This window comes from Colius striatus, chromosome 19 (genome assembly GCF_028858725.1).
Source record: "Colius striatus isolate bColStr4 chromosome 19, bColStr4.1.hap1, whole genome shotgun sequence".
NCBI classification, from domain to species: domain Eukaryota; kingdom Metazoa; phylum Chordata; class Aves; order Coliiformes; family Coliidae; genus Colius; species Colius striatus.
The window spans coordinates 12,013,572-12,028,454 of NC_084777.1; the positions used below are offsets into that span (position 1 = coordinate 12,013,572).

Consider the following 14,883-nt stretch of genomic DNA (forward strand, 5'->3'; position numbering starts at 1 on the left):
TCCTTCGACTGAGAATCATAGCATCACAGAATGGTGGGGGTTGGAAGGGACTTTTACAGATCATCCAGTCCAACTCCCCTGCAGAAGCAGGGTCACCTAGATCAGGTGGCATAGGAACATGTCCAGGCGGGTCCTGAAGACCTCCAAGGAAGGAGCCTCCACAACCCTCTGGGCAGCCTGTGCCAGGGCTCCCTCACTGAAACAGCCAAATAGTTGTTTCTTACGTTTAAGTGGAACTTTTTGTGTTCCAGCTTCATCCCATCACCCCTTGTCCTGTTGCCAGCTACTGTAGAAACAAGGGATGTCCCAACCTCCTGACACTCACCCTTTAGATATTTGTAAATGTTAATAAGATCTCCCTTCAGTCTCCTCTTCTCCAGACTAAACAGCCCCAGGTCCCGCAGCCTTTCCTCGTATGAAAGATGTTCCAGTCCCCTGATCATCTTGGTGGCCCTGCGCTGGCCTCTCTCCAGCACTTCCCTGTCCCTCTGGAGCTGGGGAGCCCAGCACTGGCCCCAGGACTCCAGATGAGGCCTCACCAGGGCAGAGTAGAGGGGCAGAAGAACCTCCCTTGACCTGCTGGCCACACTCTTCTTGATGCATCCCAGGATGCCATTGGCCTTCTAGGCCACGAGGGCACATTGTTGGCTCATACTTAGCTTATTATCAATCAGGACTCCCAGGTCTCTCTCTGCAGAGCTGCTCTTCAGCAGTTTGACCCCCAGCCTGTGCTGGTGCAGGGGGTTGTTCCTTCCCAGATGCAGGACTCTGCCCTTGTCCTTGTTGAACCTCAGGAGCTTCCTCTCTGCCCAACTCTCCAGCCGGTCGAGATCCTGCTGAATGGCAGCACAGCCTCTGGGGAATCAGCCAGTCCCCCCAGTTTGGTGTCATCAGCAAACTCGCTGAGGGTCACTCTGTCCCCTCATCCAGGTGGTTGATGAAGATGTTGAACAAGACTGGCCCCAGAACCCATCCCTGTGGAGCTCCACTGGCCACAGGCCTCCAACTCGACTCTGTGCCACTGATCACCACCCTCTGGGCTCTGTCATTCAGCCAGCTCTGCATCCACCTCACTGTCCTCTCATCCCAGCCACGCTGCCTGAGCTTTCTGATGAGGATGTGATGGGAGACAGTGTCAAAAGCCTTGCTGAAGTCAAGGTAGATGACATGCTCTGTTCTCCCCTCATCCAGACAGCCGGTTATGCACTCATAGAAGGATATCAGGTTGATCAGATGGGATTTCCCTTTGGTGAAGCCATGTTGACTCCCCATGATAGCCACCTTATCCTTCATATGTTCAATGATAACATTCAGGATGAGTTGTTCCATCACTTTTCCAGGGAGGGAGGTGAGGCTGACCGGCCTGGAGTTTCCTGGGTCATTCTTCCTGCCCTTGTTGCAGCCTGCAGTGACATTGGCCTTTCTCCAGTCCTCAGGCACTTTGTCTGTCCTCCAGAATTATTCAAAAATGATGGAGAGAGGCTTAGCAATCACATCAGCAGCTCCCTCAGCACTCTAGGATGTATCCCATCAGCACCCACTGACTTACGAGCCTTAAGCTTGCCCAACAAGTCTTTAACCTCTTCCTCTTCCACCCAGGGCAAGTCCTCTGCTGTCCTGGCCATCCCGTTATCCTTGCCGGACTGGGCTTCCCGAGGGTCGGCCTTGGCCGTAAAGACTGAAGCAAAGAAGGCATTCAGGACTTCGGCCTTCTCTGCATCCTCAGTCACCAGGGCACCCTCAGCGTTTAGCAGCGGGCCCACATTCCCCCTCACCATCCTTCTGCTGCTGATGTACTTGAAAAATGCCTTATTGCTGTCCTTAACATCCCTGGCTGCAATTAATTCTAGAAGGGCTCTGGCACCCCTGCCTGCCCTGGCAATGCTCCTATATTCTTGCCAAGAAGCCAGCCCCTGTTTCCACCTCTCATAGACGGCTGCTTTCTGCCTGAGTTGGGGTATTCTCTCTCAAAGTGCCCCACGTCCCCACACTTAAAACATCCCCCTGGGGAGGAAACAATCTACATTGCCTGCCCAGGCTGTCCTTTACCTTCCCCCAACACTTCTTCCCCTGGCTGCTTTCGTGCCTCTTTCCTTGTTCCATTCACACACATCAAAGTTCCAACCATTATCCGACAAACTCTGTCCATTCGCTCAACTTCCATAATCCCGCTCTAAAGTCATTCTGAGGCTAAATTAAAATTTCATCCCACATTCCTGTCAATTACCTTTTTCTTTCTCTTCAACCAAATTAAGTTTCACATACATTTTAACATCAACTTTACATTATATCCTGAACAACAAAACAAAACAAAACTAACAACGCACTGACTTCCTCACACATACATAGCATATCAAGGGGTTAAAACCTTCCACAAAAACTCACTCACTGATTGCAAAACATTGTACACAAACACACTCCTCGTACATACAGTGCAGAGACCACACACAATTGCTGCAGCTTAGAAATTTTTTTCTTTTTCCTCTAATGTTTATAGTATACAACCTGAACTGCAGCCTTTTTGGCTACAGGCTGGTAAGTGTTTAACCTATCAGCAAACAATTTGTTTTGATATTGTGATGTTACAATTTGACTTTACAAATCACATTGTCATTCTATGTGAGTGCTTTAATAACACCTTCTCCTTTTGTTGGAGCTGGTTTCACTGTGCTGTTAACAAAATCAGTTCCTGTCTTCCCCAGCCCACAAGATCCTTTTCTTTTTAGATAGACAGTTTTGGGTATGGTTTGGACCGCAAAAAGAGGTCTTGGAGTGCCAGCAGAGAGCTTTAGCCCATCAGAAGGACGGTTTGGACACTCCAGACACGATGTGTGCCCTAAATATGACCAGCTAGCGAGCTGCAGAGATGGCCCAGAGTCTCTGCTGCCGCTGTGGGTTCAAGTGAGTCCCAGGGACAGCGGCTGCCCCAGGGACGGCCTTACTGGCCAGAGCTGTTCTGGGCAGATGTTGGAATGGCAGGGACTGGCAGTGCTCACGCCTCCAGCGTGCCCAGGAGCTGCTTCCCGCTGAGCCGTGAGAGGGCCAGCACCCGAAAGGAAAGGCTGTCAGAGGGGGAGGCGGGGGGGGCTGGCGTCCTCCTCAACTGCTCCCTCGTGAAGCAAAGGGCCGGGGGGAGGCGGGGCCGGGCTCCGGCCCGTGTCCCCTGGAGGCACGGGAAGGGAGGAGTGTGGGCAAAGAGGCCCCTCCCCGGCCCCCGTGCCCTCAGCCAAGATGGCGGCGGCGGCGTCACGTTCCCCTCGGCGCACGCGCGAGCGGAGCGCGGGCCCGGGGCGGCCGTTGCTGGGAGCGGGGAGGGGTGTGGTGGTGCCCCGCGCCCCCTGCCCCCGCTGCGAGGCCGCGGTGGCCCGACTCGGGCGGCTTTGGCCTCTTTTCGCCTACCCGGGGGTGGGGGCACGGGGAGATGTCACGAGCTTCTGAAAAGGGACCCGGGTGTGGTGAGAGCAGCCCCCCGAAAAAGGACACAGGTGTGTTCAGACGCTAGAGGTGGCTTTTTGGTGGAGTTTTGAGGGGAAATGTGCGGTTTTGGTGGCGGTTTGACGTAGATGTGGGGGGTTGGTGGAGTTGTTTTGTGGGAAAAGTGGGATTTTGATTCAGGTTTGGGGGGGAAAGTGGGGTTTTGATGGAGCTTCGATGCAGAAGTGGGATTTTGACAGCATTTTGAAGGAAAAGGGGAGGTTTGGTGGAATTTGGGGGTCAGCGGCAGGGAGCTGGCCTAGGGCCACAGCACCCACGAGTTTGGTTTGGACCGTAAAAAGAGGTCATGGAGTGCCAACAGAGGGGTTTAGCCCATCAGAAGGACGGTTTGGACACTCCAGATATGATGTGGGCCCTAAATATGACCATCTGGAGGCTGAAAATGATGTTTTAGGGCCGTGGGGATTGCAGTTTCTGTTCCTAGTTTTATCCAGTCCCGGTAGCACGTTAATCTCTTAGAAGCCTCCCTACTATCTGGATCACAGCATTGATCAGTAAGGGGAACACGTTGATCTGCATTTCCACCCTGAGACTTTCCGTGTACTTGCGCTGGTGGGTGAGTTTGGGCAGTGTGTAATACTAACTGTTTTTCCATCTCGCTCATCTCAACATGAAGTCTGTGTCTCCCCAGTCTGGACCCTAGGGCCAATGGGGACTCTGTGAGCAACACGGGGCCCAGGAAGGAGGGGGACATGGGCAGAACATAGGGACCCCAGGAGGATGGGGACACGGGGCATGTTGAGGGGTGCTTCCCCCTTGAGTGTCTGCGGCCCCGGGGCTGGGGGCAGAACTGGGGGGTGTCACGAGCGCTGGGCACTGTGCCCGCCCCAGGCCATGAAGCAGGTTCACGGTGTCGCCCTCAGTACCTTCAAAGCAGGAATTCAGGGCTGGGGAGCATAAGAACGCAGGAGCCCGGTTCCCAGGATAGACGGGGACATGTTGTCAGGATGCGCCTACGTGTGTGAGGCTCCCCGCAGCTCCTCTTCATGCACAGAGGCCTCCCACGCAGGGGCAGGGAAGGGGAGAGGGGCTGGAGAAGAGCCCCTGAAGCTCTGTGAGCGAGGACAGGGAGCAGGGGTGCAGGTCCAGGCCGCAGCAGGACAGGCAAGGCACAGCTGCACCCAGGAGGTGGGTTAATTCTTCCTGTTATTGCTTCTGCATCTGATCAACTTTCAGGGACAATTACAATATCCTGCCCCCATTCCCGATCCTACCTCTCACCCGAGTGGCACCTCTTTAGGTGCCAGATCCCCATCGCTGTCCCCACGGCTGTCCTCTCCCCACCACTGTCCCCATGCCAGTCCTTGATGCTGTGGGTGTCTTGTCCCCATGCCTGACCCCACGACGACTCTGTCCTCAGCCCAGGCCCCAGTGTCACCCAGGAAGGTGCCCTGTTCCCACCCTGTCCCCATCCCTGTCCCTGCAGCTGCTCTTTCCTTCTCCTGTCCCCCGTCTTCTCTGCACTGTGGCACTGTCCCACCCCTGTCCCTCCTCATCCCCGTCATCACTGTCTCCAGTGCCATCAGTGTTGTTTCAACGTTCTTTACAGCCTAAAGCCCTGGATGAGGAAGGAGATGTGCCCCCATCCCTGGCACATGGGCCTTTCAGCTCACGTCTGCACAGGACGCAGAGAGTTGCTGAACAAAAGGTTTAATAAGAAGATAGAACAAACTAGGACAGTCACTGCCAAGAGTAACTTGACTCTGAAGACTCTGGTGTCACCAAGTCATCTGAGTCTTCCTCCACGAGATTACAGGGGACAAATCCCCTTGTGCCATCGGTCAGCTCTCCCACATACCAACCGTCTTCATCCACGTCTCCATAGACATAAACATGTTGTCCAGCTACCAGAGGAAGCTCCAGGTCAGGCCTCTCATTGGGACCCTCAAAAGGATTGTAGCTGTATCGAACCAGGAATCTGCGAAGCTGTGCTGGTTGTTTCCTCATGGCCTCCAGCAGGATGGATTCCTTGTCTGCCTCTACGGCTGCTTGCCTCCTCGTGGCCTCCAGCAGGATAGACTCCTTGTCTTTCATGTGCTCTTGCAGCTCTTGGAGTTCCTGAGAGAGCTGCTGCCGTTCTGCAGTTGCCTTCTGGAACTGATCATTCAGCTCAGCCAGCTGGGCTTGAAGCAGTTGCAGGGCTTCGTTGCCTCTCCTGCGTTCTTCTGCCAGAGCCCCCTGCAAACACTCGGCTTGCTCCTCTTTCTTCCGGAGCGCTGACTTTGTCTCCTCATCTGCCTTTTGCAGTTGTTGACTCCTCTGCGCCATTTCTCTCATTGCTGCCTCTTCCAGCTGGGTTGGAGGGCAGATGCTGTCACTCTCCTCCACTGCCTTTGTCAAACCCATCTGCTTGCTTGGGAGAGCATTTTCCCCAGCCAGGTGAGTGTTTTCCTTTGTCAGCTCCAGGAGCTGCACCTGGAACTCCTCAGGAGTGAGGCAGCGGGTGCTCATGACACACGAGGAGCCGTCTTGGGCCTGAAGCTCCTCAGCTGCCTCCTGGGAGCAGCTGCATGACTTGTCCTGTGCCAGCAAGGCTGTGTGGGGCTCTCCCATTGCCCCAGCCCTGAGCTGAGGAGACAGCGTTGTGCTCAGCTTCTCAGTGGAGCTTTGGCTGGGCACTGGCACTGCAGCGTGGGTCAGGCGGTCGATGGTGGCCTGCAGCTGCCTGGCTCTCTCTCCCAGCTGTGAGGCAAAGGCAGCCAGTTGAGCAGTTTGCTGCTGCAGCTCCTTTGCCTCCCCACACACTTCTGGAGAGCCGTCCTTTGCCAGGAGGCGGCTCTTCCTCTCCAGGGCACTCTGGTGCCTCTGCAGGGCTTCCAGACAACGCTGCAGGCGGGCTTTCTGCTCCAAGAGCCGTCTGTGTTTGCTGTCCAGCAGCCGTGGGCCTTCCTCTGCTGGCAGCTGGAGCGGAGCCTCTGCCACAGCCCGGCACGTTGTTTGCTGCCCGGCACTGACGCTTTCCGGCGGCCTTTCCTGCGGCGCCACCGGCACCTGGGGCTTGTTACTGTCACAGGAGCAGGAGCTCTGTGTCTCCTGATGGCCCTGGTGCTCAGGAGGGCTTCTGGCAGAGACAGGCAAGTTGCCCTCGGGCCGCTGCTGCATGTATTTGGTGAAGAGTCTCTTCTCCAGCTGCAGCTGTTTCTGGAGGTGGCGGACGCGGCTGGGCTGGGGGCCTTCCCTCTCCCAGGGTACCTTGCTGAGGAGGTCCTGCAGCTTGGCTTTGGCCTCCGTGCCGCTTCGGCTGGGCCTCACCATCTCCTTGGCCAACTGCCCCTGCAGGTCCCTCAGCAGGCGAACGGCCGCGTCTCGCTCCTGGTGCAGCAGCTCCCGAGTCTGTTGGAACTCGGCCTCCTTCCAGCGCAGCACCCGGCGGGTCTCGGCCTCCCGCTGCTGCCAGTTCAGCTTCTGCAGGTGCCACACCTCCAGAACCTGTTTCTGCTCCAGCTCAGATCGGAGCTGCCTGGACAGAAGCTGCCGCTCCTTCGCCAAAGACGCCTTCAGTTCCCTGGTTCTGACGCTGAAGTCGCGGCGCAGCTCTTGAGTGCGGAGCTGCTCCTCCTTCAGCTCAGCCCGTAGAGCTTCCAGCTCCTTCTTCTGCTGCTCCTCCTGCGCGTGGCTGCCGGGGGCCTGTGCTGGGCCCCGGCGTAGCGAGGGGCAGCCGTGTGCAACTGACATCCGGCCCACAACAGTCATGGCTTCGGCTGCCAAACCCTTCTGGGCAAGTTCAGCAAGGGCTGTGTTCCCTGGGGCTGTGGGAAGCAGCAGCTCCCTGAGCCCGATGCAGCCGCTGCCTCTGTTCAGCAGGGAAGGTTGCAACTACCACAGCTGGGGTGAGTGAGCGTGGCCTTTTATACCCGTCCTGGGCCTGAGGTCACAATGGAGTGGGGCCCCGTGGCCTTCTATGGTTTGTCGTGGGCCCCAAAGTCACCATGGAAACGCGGGGCCCTATGGCCTTATATGGCATGTCCTGGGCCCCAAAGTCACCATGAACATCCTGGTGCCTGGAGGGCACAACCTGCCAGACTCCAGGGCAAAGATGAGAAATGTCCAGACTTTTCCCTTGCTTCCGACCCAACGCCTCCTCCGGGCACTCTGAGGTGGTCACGGCAGCGCAGCACCTATATCCTGTCAGAGAACCTGTGACACGCTGCCACGGCCCGTGGGGCCCTGTTTCCCCCTCACATCGGCCCCAGCCTGGCCCAGGCCCAAAGCAGCTCCCCACGTACAGGCACCCCAGGGTGTGTCCGGGATGGAGAATGCAGGTTGTGATGTCACAAACCTCTGGTGTCAGATGTTCTGTACTTTATCACAGGCAGCACTCCGCAGTGTCAGTACACAGCTGAGGCAGTGCAGCAGCAGCAGCAGCATGATGGGGAAGACACGGATGGTCATGGCCACCACGTGCCTCCTTATTTTGGGCATCCTGTCAGTCCTGGTAGCCCATGGGCACTGGAGTACTCTGCAGCGAAGGCGGCGATCCGGTAGGTGGGCAGGCGAGGGCCGGCATCGAGACCTTGGGGTGTGTGCGGGGCCGGGGCCATGGTGGGGCAGGGCTGGGCCTGGCGGGATGAAGCTGAGCTTTCAGCCTCAGGGCTGTTTGTTTCTGGTTGTGGTTTGGAGAACTTGGCTGTGGTTTTCGTCTCGATTTGGGGGACTGTGGGCTGTCTGCTGCCACTACTCATTGTGCCCACAGTGTGTGCTCACACACAGGAGGGGAAGCCCTCTTGGGAACCAAGGCCCAAAGGGATGCACCGACTCTGTCCCCTCAGGGTGTGGATGCTGGGCTGGGGAGAGACGGTCCGGCCACCCGGGAACTGTCTGCATGACGCTGCTGAGTGGGAGGGAGAGGCGAGTGCCAGGGAGCAATCCCGCCTCTGCCCTGTGTTCCCTGCCCTTCAGATCTGAGGAGGTCTAGTCACATACTGAACGGGAGCTTCTCTGTTTGGTTTGTTTACAGCCACGGCTGGAGGCGACGCAGACCCATCTGCCTGGCTGGGAGTGAGGGGTGCCAATCTGCCGTATCTCATGGGTACGTCATGGCTCTCCACCTCCTTGGAGAGCTGCTGTAGGGGAGCCCAAATGTAGGGGAGGGGCCTGTAGCGCGGGAGGTACAGACCTGCAGGGTGTGTGCGCTGCCATGGCGGGACCCCGCAGCTGTTGTGCTGTTGAGCTACAGCTGAACCGTCTCACACCGTCTGATGGAAACTTCTCTTGGGTGTTTGGTTGCAGATGCAAATGCAGATGCTCCTCAGCCGGATCCCACGCTGCAGCCCATCTGGAATCTCTGGGGTGGGTAGTTGGCTGTGACTGACTTTGCAGACCGAGCACTCCTTTTCACTATTTGATTTGTAGAGAAATTGAACTTTATATCTTTTGTGAAGAGTCTCGTTTCCCGCCTCGTGGGTGCTGGCGAGCTGCAGAGATGGCCCAGAGTCTCTGCTGCTGCTGCTGTGGGTTCAAGTGAGTCCCAGGGACTGCAGCTGCCCCAGGGACGGCCTTACTGGCCAGAGCTGTTCTGGGCAGATGTTGGAATGGCAGGGAGTGTGCTCATGCCTCCAGCGTGCCCAGGAGCTGCTTCCTGCTGAGCCATGAGAGGGCCAGCCCCAGAAGGAAAGGCTGTGAATTGGTGTGGTTTGGCTATGTGCTTCTGCTTGTGGTTTAGAAAACTTGGCTGTGGTTTTCCTTTTGTTTTGGGGGACTGTGGGCTCTGCTCTCAGTAGCCATTGTGCCCAGAGACTGTGTGCTCACAGGAGCAGTGCACTGCAGGGTCTCTTCTTCTGGCTGTGGTATGGAGTTGGCAGGATGGGAAGCGCTGTGTTCCAGGTGAGGGAGGGTTCCTTCTGACTGAACTGTCTCCCTCTCTTTCTGAAGAGTCGCCCCATGAGGATGAGAAGCCGTCGGTTCAGGAAGGAGGCAGCAGCACCGTGACAGTCTCTGCCAACAGAGCGGGGGCGGCTCACCCGGGAGCCGTGCCAGGTAAAGATTGTTGTAAAGAAATGTGTGGAGGGCTTGGACACGGCAGAGAAAATGGTGGGCACATATATCAGTCCCAACCAGAGGGGCTGCCAAGCCTGTGCCTCCTGAGGAGATGATGTTCCTCTTGAGGAACTGTTACTTCTAATTAGATTGACCTTCTGTCGTTCTTTCTTTCTTTCTTTCTAAAGAGGCAGACGAAGTGCCCTTGGAGAAGGTGGCAGATCCACAAACAGGCAGTCGGACGGTGGCAGTCTCTGAGGAAAAAACAAGGCCATTCCAGTCAACAGCCGTGCCAGGTAATTGCTGTCACTTGGCCATCCGGGGTCATAGCTGAACGTCACAGGGTGTCTGCAGGCTCTTCCCCTGGTTCCAGCCACAGCCCAACCGTCAGTGCAGAGCGAGCGGAGTGACGGCAGCCAGGAACGGCTCTCTGAGGTCAACTGTCAGCTCTTGGCGGGGAAGGTTATGGCCAACATTGTGCCAGAGAGATGCTGAGGTGTAACCCTCTGTGGATGCAGCGAGATGCCCACTGCCCACCTCACCCCATTCACAAGAGTTGGCTGTCCCTGACACAGGGATGGGTTTTGTCTGTGTTGCTCCAAGGGGCAACGGGTCAAAGCGCTGTTCTCGCCCATGTGCTCCCCATGGGGCCTCATGAATTCTGTTTGGTGGGACAGCTCGTCTCAAAGGCTCAGAGGGAGCCTCCCTGCAGCAGCACTAAGCGGCCCCAGAGAGGCAAGGTGTGCCAGCGCCAAAGAAAGAGGAGTTTCCTTGCTCAGACCTGCTGTGAGATTTCCAGCAGTGCACAGGACACACTAACCTGCAGAATTGTTCCTCCAGGTGTGGAAGGTGAGAAAAACTCAAAGGCCGAGCGTCTTCTGGGATTCCAGACCCATTTCCTCATATTTGCCGGGACTTTCTTCTGCTTGTGCCTCCTGTTGTCCCTGTTGGTTGCTGTGATCTGTCTGTACAAGAAGAGGAAACGGTGAGTTGTCGGCAGGCTTCCCGACCAACTTGTGTACGAGGTGGCTGCTCTTGGCCGTGAATCATTTTGAGGGAGGCTATTGTGGAGTTGTGGGTGAGTCACCAGCCGGGCTTGACTGAGACTTCTGCTGTCAGATGTCTGGACTGGCCTCTCCATTCTTTTCTGAAACCCCAAGGCAGAGCAAGGTTGGAAAGTAAACCCAGCAAGGACTGACTTGGCCACAGGGAGTGAGAATTGCCATGGTGACATCTCCCTACCAGGGCCCCCACCAGCAGCAATCGCCCTGTCAGGTGATGCCCTAAATCCCACAGGTTCGCCTTGCCCCTGCAGCTCGGGCTGTGGTGAGGAACCCCCCAGCTTCTGGCCTGGCTTTGGAGAAAGGGAGTCAGTGTGTCCCTTCAGGGCCGGCCAGGGGCAGCCAGGGCTGCTCTCTGCCGGGCACACCGACAAAGGAGAACAGGAGGCTCTCCTGGCCCTGCGGTGTCGCTCCCAGCTTTGGTCTCCTTGCCCTGCTGGGGTCAGCTCTCCTTCCTGGCCCGTGCAGAGCACGTCAGGGTGGTCAGGGCCCAGAGGAGATGAGCCACGGGCGGGCGAGCGGAGCCCCAGCCCAGGGCTTCGGGGCACCCAGCGCTCTGCACAGAGCTCTCTGTGCCCACAGCTCCCATGGGCAGGTGGGTACCTGCAGCCCGCAGTGTGCCCAGCGCCTCCTCACACCCACCCAGCACAGTCATGGTGGGGCCTCAGCAGCCTCTTCTCTCCACAGGATTCCCTCTCCATCTTCAGCGGCCCAGGACAACACCAGCAGCTCCCACACGAGCAAGGAGAGTGATCCTGGCTCCAACACAATCCAACAAAATGTGATCTGGACCCAAGGACAGCAGCCACCAGCTGTGCCAGGAAGCTCCTCTGTCCCACAGCTGCCATCTCAGACAGCTGGGATCTGCGGGACTGGTTTAAGCCCATCGAGCGAGAAAGCATCATGCTTGAGCCCCCTTGTCACCATACCCAAAGAAGCCCGCAAGTGGTCACAGAAGAAAATCGTAACAATAACAATAGACATGACAGACAGGAATCTTGGAAGCGCTGAAGACTTGGCAGCACTCCCTGAAGCTGACACCAGCTCTAATCTCAAGCTCAACGATCCCGCTGGCTCTGCCAAAGGCACTGGAGCCACACAGGCGGGAGAGGTGGGCAAAGGGCTCATCAGGGCACAGCCCTGAGCCCACCCATTCCCTCTCTGCTCCTCTGCGTGTCTGCACATTGGCCAAGAAAATTTCAACCGGACTGGACGTTAAAACCCAAGTCACACAATCACAGAATCTGAAGGGTTGGATGTGACCTCGAGAGATCATCCAGCCCAACCCCCCTGCCAGAGCAGGACCACCGAGAGTAGGTCACACAGGAACTCATCCAGGTGGCTCTCCAGAGAAGGAGACAACAACCCATGCTGGTTTGTTCAAGTGACAGACCTGTGGACAAGGCCCGGCGGAGGCGTGGGGTGGCCATCGCCTCCGGGCACAGCTGGGCTGGAGCACGTTTCTGTCACAGGCTGGGAGGGATGCTCCCGTCCTCCTGAGGGGACATCTCCCAAGGGCCACCTACTGAAGCCCTGCGCTTGCCCCAGAGCAGCCCAGTGTACGGGTGTGGGGCCAGCGAGCGACTGTGGCACGCACCACTCTGTATATAGTTCCATTTTTTGTTACAGCTGTCTGTTCTGAACTTGTGTGGTTCTATTAAACTGTTCTTTCTCCAACCCACGCGTGTTTTCTGCCTTTTCAGGGCATTGCTCCTGCAATGGTGGAGTTGCTATCCTTTGGCTCAGTCCCCTCTTTGATTTCCACAGTACAATCCTGAATCTGCCAATGGGGTCTGTTCCACTTTTATCTGCTCCAAATCCATAGGTTCCATTAACTAGCCAATCAGCTTCTTTGACAGCGAACATTATGGGATTACACTCTCAATTGTTACAGTTAGGCTTTACCGTCCCTTTAATCATAGTACTTCTGTCTTTCCGAGGTTTTCCTTTCTAATCTAGAGTAGTTCATCCATTAAGAGCAGTTGTGAACCAGACACTATTCCATCCAATGCAAGGCGGAACTCTCTCTGCGTGCTTCACAAATATTTACCACGGTTCCTAAGTTGTCTTTGACTATTCAAATTCCCACAGTCCAATATTTGACAAGCATCAAACTGTACAGTTTGCGGAGCCTCCCTGTCAGTTCCATTTATCCATAGTTTAAACAAATACTACTTTGTCCCTCTCCAGTGGTCATGATGCTGTCCCCTGGTACTTCCAACAAACAATAGCCCATAATTACAAGGATCCCCCTCATTTTCAACAATTAATGACATCTCTGCTACCACCACCTCATCAGTTAGTAATGAGTGTCCTTCTTTCCACTGGATTCTTATTGCTTCTTTAGTTTAAGACACAAGGGGTTTGTAGTCTGACATACGTGCCAGGGTCCATCCTCGAGTGGAGAGTCCATTAGTCCTCTGATGTAATCAGTCCAGTCTTTTTTTAGCTGTTCTTACTGCTGTCTCAGTGGTCAGTAACACCTGGAACAAGCCTTCCCATTCGGGTTGCAGTTTGCTTTCTTTTCAGGACTTGATCAAGACCTGCCCTTCAGGCTCAATGGTGTGGGCGGCAAACTCGAGGTGGACACGGGGTGGAGTGAGAGGAGGTGCTGGTGGTGGCAGGTGTGAGCACATGGTGTAAACAAGGGGTTGAAGTTTGGCAGATCGACATCACTCATGTGGCAGAGTTTGGAAGACTAAAATATGTGCATGTAACCATAGACACATGGAGCAAATTCGTTTGGGCAACAGCACAGACAGGGGAGAGGGCCATACATGTGGAGCGTCATTTATATAGTTGTTTTGCAACAATGGGAATTCCTCAGAAAATAAAGGCAAACGAGGGGCCAGTCTATATAAGTAGAAGCATAGAACAGTTTATGAGGCAATGGGGAGTTAAACATGTAGCAGGGATTCCCCATTCCCCCACAGGACAGGCCATAACAGAAAGAGCAAATGGGACTCTAAAAAGATATCTTGGCAAATATGGGGATGTTAAAGACCCGCATATGAAATTGTTAAAGGCCTTATTTGTTATGAACCACCTGTGTGTGTTTGGGGAACAGAAGCTACCACCTGCAATTATACATCATAATCCAAAGGCACAAAAGGAAAGAAAGAAAGAAATATGGGTTAAATATCGTGACCCTAAAACAGGGATATGGCAGCCTCCGGCCAAAGTATTATATTGGGGACGTGGCTATTTGTGTGTTGGTTCTCCCACAGGATCCATTTGGGTGCCAGCCAGGTGGACAAGAGCTGTCCTTGAAGCTGCGGAGATCCAACCATCTGACGAAAAAGGACAGGAAGAGATTGAAGAATACATACACCCTCGTCTTGTGGTCATTGGAGGACTGGCTAACAATCAAAAGACTGAAGGTTATATAACAAAAAGTGAATTTAATGAATAATGAGGTGTTTTGTTATAACCATAGCTTTTAGTGTAACTATCATTGCTAACAGCTTGACGCATTTTAGTCAGCCTAGAGATAACCTTTGCTAATCAAACTGGTCAATCATCTCCTTGTCTTAGTTTGGGAGGGGTTACTAATCCTTTTAAAACATGTTTGGTAGGATTGCCCATGTGGAATCCGGAGGAATTTTGTGGACTAGTAGACAATAACACCTTGTGTAATAGGACAGGGCTGAACACCATTAGCGATGATCATGGGAAAGGTCAATGTGAGATAATTAAGTCCCTTAATACCACCTTAGCCTCATCCCCTGAGGAAATAGACCTGTTTGGAAGTGCCAATGCAAGCTTTGGTACTAATGGAACTGGGGGAAATTGGGTAAGTTTTATGTCACGGGATATCCATGACTTTAATAGAAATGGAAAATATTGGGCCACCTTAGACTCTTCTTTGAAGTCAGAAACGGTATTCAAGCAATTGCATTCCAGCTGTAATGGCTCTAGTATCACATCACCGAAGAAATTGCCCACGGGTGTATTTTTTATCTGTGGAGAAAGGGTCTGGAACGGAATACCAGTAAATCCCCCGGGTGGACCCTGTTATTTGGGGAAACTCTCTTTATTCCACCCTAACTTAACCGCGCTAATGCAGCTTGCTGACCATGATAACAGCTCCCGCAAAAAATGTAGTTATTATGAGTTTGATTGTGCTAATATTGGTCTCCCATGATTTGGGAGTGAACTGAAGCAAGTCATAGTTGCCACCCTTTTGCCAGGAGGAGCAGCCAATAAGGCCATGAACTTGGCTAAACAGTTAGGATATGGGACTAAAGATGAGGTAAATAAAACTTCAGAAATGATTGATATGTTAACAGTTGACGTTCAAAGTGTAAATCATGTGGTGTTACAAAATAGAGCTGCCATAGACTTTTATTAT

The 14,883-nt window shown here is 54.5% G+C and overlaps 1 long non-coding RNA gene across 1 annotated transcript; it reads left to right on the forward strand.

The window, feature by feature from the left end:
- Nucleotides 1-9,382: 9,382 nt before the first annotated feature.
- On the forward strand, nt 9,383-10,432 carry LOC133627249 (uncharacterized). The gene is made up of 3 exons (XR_009820033.1): nt 9,383-9,471; nt 9,660-9,767; nt 10,312-10,432. It is a non-coding gene; the product is annotated as an uncharacterized LOC133627249 (long non-coding RNA).
- Nucleotides 10,433-14,883: the final 4,451 nt, after the last annotated feature.